A 4,054-nucleotide genomic window follows, 5' to 3' on the forward strand; every position below is an offset into this window, starting at 1 on the left:
GGTCCGTTCGGGGACCTCGGTCATGCGTGTGACTGTGCTCACTTGTGCACACTCGTACGCGTTTGTCCATGTTTGTTACAGGCTTGCACACGCATGTGTGCACAGGGCAGTGAGCATAGCGCATGTGTGCACCCTCGATGACCTGAGCAGCCCCGAGGAGGGTACAGGGACACACGGGTGGGCACATCCATCCGCATGGGGCATCTCGGCCCCCCGTCCTCCCAGAGAAACTGAGGCACGTCGAGAATGCCCCGGGGCCCCGTCTCTGCCCCACCATGGGGCTCCCGCTACCGCCGCAGTTGGTTCTCACGTTTTTTGGGGGGGCCTGTCACAGCCCCTTACGCAACCGCGTGTCTGCGAGCGCCGCCAAGGCAGCCCAAAGCGAGCAGGGGGAGCGCGGGGGGGGCCCGGGGTCCTCCCTGCCTCCTGCCACGACAAGAGTTTGGAAGCGACGGGGGCGTGACCCACCCTGGCGTGGTTGTGCCAGGGTGGCACCGGTGCCAGGCTGTCCCATGTGTCCCCTCCCGTGACACCACTCTGGCCTGGGAAACGGGCAGCGGGCGAGACAGGGTCACTTGGGGACACGGCTGGGGATGGCGCTTGTCCCTGCGCCAGAGCTGGTGGCACCGTGGCAGCCCTGGCAGCAGGCACAGGGTTGGCACCGCGGTGCCCTGCAGGCACAGGGAGACTTCCACGGGGCTCTGTGTGCCAAGGGATGCATGTGTGTGTGTGTGCGTATGTGTACATGTGTGCACATGTGTGTACATGTGTGTGCACCCCCTGTGCTGGTGCCCGCGTGTCCGCCCGGTTTGGCCGCCGGCACCCACCTGGTAACACGGATGTTTCTGCCTCCAGCCGGGATTTAATTCCACCCTTTCTGCGGCTGGTGTGTAATTAGGAGCCCAAAAGAAGACCCGGGCACCATTCCCCTCATGCCCTGGGGGGGCACCCACCCAGTACCCCGGGCTGGGCTCAGGGGACAACACCCGGCCCCGAGGGGGTGAAGGAGCCCTGTGTCCAGCAGCAGAGACTGACAAACTCAGTGTAGTCAGGATGAGGTGTCTCGCCTGGCTGGGGGGCTCTGCCTGAGTAAGAGGCTGATTTTGGGGGGTCCCCACCAGGGCATGGGAAGACACGTGGTGGCAAATCCTTCGTTAAATCCTTGAGCTAATTATGGGGCTGGAGCTGCCTGTGACCCCTGTGGTAAAGCCCTCGTGCCTCAGGCAGCCCTAAACTCCTTAGGGGGATGATCCTGCTTAGGGCACCCCACGGCTCGTTCCCCCCCCCGACCCTCCGTTTCTCTAACCCTCCCTTCCAAACTGTCCCCTTGTCCCCCCACTCACATTCCCTCTTCCACCACCTCCCCATCTGACCTTGGGCCACTTACCTGCTCACCGATGTCACCACGGTGCCGGGGGCAGAGTGTGGGGCACCCCCTGTGTCACCCGGCTCAGCCCAGCATGGGGTTCAGGGAGCTGATTGGATTTGGGAGCTTATGGTGCTGAGCTGGCAGCTCGACGGCTCTTCACACTTGCAGGGGGATCTTGTGCCTTCAGCCTTGTTGCCTCCTCCTCATGCTCACCTTGGCCTTGGCAGTAGGGCACAACCCCAGGATGTGCAGGGCCCCCCTGTGCCAACCCGGGGATCCCCTCTATCACCTCAAGCACTCCTTTTGTCACCCTGAGCATCCTCTGTGTCACCCTGGGAAACCTCTTTGTCACCTTGAGCACCTGTTGTGCCATCACCCTGAGCACCATTCTGGGCATTCACTGTCACCCTGGCACCCCATCTACCACCCTGAGCACCGTTCTGGGCATCCACTGTCACCCTGGCACCCCATCTACCACCCTGAGCACCGTTCTGGGCATCCACTGTCACCCTGGCACCCCATCTACCCCCCTGAGCACCGTTCTGGGCATCCACTGTCACCCTGGCACCCCATCTACCACCCTGAGTACCCCCTGTGTCACCCCAGCCACCTTACCCTGGCACCCCACCTGTCACCCCGGGCACCCCATCTGCCACCCCAAGAACACCCTGTCACCCTGAGCAGTCTCTGTCACCCTGGGCACCCCCTCATGCCCTCCCCAGTTTGGAGGCTCCTCTCCTCAGCAGGGTGCCAGCACCCCTTGGCATGGTCCCACCCCTAAAAAAGCCCAGCTTACCCCAAACTGCCCCACCATGGGGGTGCCCCCTGAGCCCCCACCCAGGACAAGGTCCACAGTGGGGCAGGGAGGGTGCAAAGGGCACCGGGTGTGGGGTGCTGGGCACAGGGAGTAGGGTGTGCCCGGGTCCAGAGGGCGGCTCTGGCACGGAAGTGACATGGATGGGCCGGGGGACACCTGGTTCGTTGGCAGGGGGCCGGGGGACACCTGGTTCGTTGGCAGGGGGTCAGGGGGCACGGAAGTCACGGGTATGCCTGGAAGGAGCCTGTGGGGATGGGGGCTGTGGGATGAGGAGATGGAGAGACCCCCTGAGCCCCGTGGGTGTGGGGACAGGGCTGGGGTGGGCAGACACCCCTGAGTGCCAAGGAGGGGGTATGTGCCAGCCCCCAGCACACACCTCCTGGTGTCCCCAGGACTATATTCTTCATCATCGCCATCACCATCGTAGCCATCGCCTTCCTCATCCTCACCTTCCGCCTCTGCTACAAGTTCTGCCAAGACCCTGTGCCCCCCCCAGCCTACAGGATGCCTCAGGGCCCCATGTCCCTCCCATCTGATGGAGACTCCCGTGGCCCTGTGCCCCCCCCGCTGGCACCGATGCCTACGCTCCCCAGTCTGCCCAGTGGGGCCATCCCAGTGGGGCTGGAGCCCCCACCCTACAGCGAGGTGGGTTAGGGTGCTGGGCTGAGCCTGGAGGGGGGGTCAGGGTGGGCTATAGGGTGGTGGGTGCTGGGATATGGGGTGGTGGGTGCTGGGATATGGGGTGGTGGCTGTTGAGGTTATGGGGAGGTGGGTGTTGGGATATGGGGTGATGGGTCTGGCATATGGGGTGGTGGCTGTTGAGGTTATGGGGTGGTGGGTGCTGGGGATATGGGGTGGTGGGCGATTGGACATTGGGGTGATGGATGGTGGATATGAGGTGGGGGTGGTGGGATATGGGGTGGTGGGTGGCCTATGGGACTCAGCAGGGCATGGGTGAGATCCCCAACCCCTTCCCCATACCACGGCTCCCCCCTTACTCCCACACACCCTGCCTTGCCCCTCAAGGAGGACACCCTTCTTCTCTTGGGGCCCCCAGGAGCCATGGGGGTGCCACATGTTCCCCCCCGCACTGACCCCTCTCACCCTTAGGTGACAGCGAAGCCCTTCCTGTACCCGCTGCCACTGGGGCCGTGCCCCGAATGTGGCCACGACCCCAGACCTCAGCCCCCCTTCACCACCCAGACCCAGGGGTGAACCCCCCTCAAGGACAACCTGGTGACAACGCTCCCCTTCACTGGGGGGGGGACATGGACCCTTTGAGGCATCCGGATGCCTGGGTCCATGGGCCCCCCCATGTCTGTGTCCTCCCCCATCCCAAACCATCTCATTGGGTTCCTCTATTTATTATATTTAAAATGTAAAAGGATTCCCGGTTGTGCTGGGCTGTGGGGCTGGGGAGGCTCACGAGGTACAGGGAGACAAGGGGGGAAGTATAAGGGGGATTCTGCACCCTGTATTCACTCCCAGCTGTGGGGGCACCCTGTCCCCATCCCTGTGTCCCTCCCCATCCTGCCCCCATTCCTGTCTCCATCCTAATCCCATTCCCCTCTCCATCCCCATCCCATTCCCATCTCTATCCCCATCCCCATTCCCCTCCCATTCCCATCCCTATTCCAGTCCCCATCCCTTTCCCATTCCCATCCCTATTCCAGTCCCCATCCCTTTCCCATTCCCAACTCCATCCTACCCCCCTTCCTGTCCCCATCCCTATCTCTATCCCATCCCACTCCTGTTCTCATCCCATCTCCATCTCCATCCTACTTGTTCCCATCCCCACTCCTGTCTCCATCCCATTCCCATTCCATCCCTATCTCTACCCCCATCTGCACCTACATCCCATCCCATCC

Source organism: Manacus vitellinus, unplaced genomic scaffold (assembly GCF_001715985.3).
Source record: "Manacus vitellinus isolate BGI_N305 unplaced genomic scaffold, ASM171598v3 scaffold_102_pilon, whole genome shotgun sequence".
Taxonomy (NCBI): domain Eukaryota; kingdom Metazoa; phylum Chordata; class Aves; order Passeriformes; family Pipridae; genus Manacus; species Manacus vitellinus.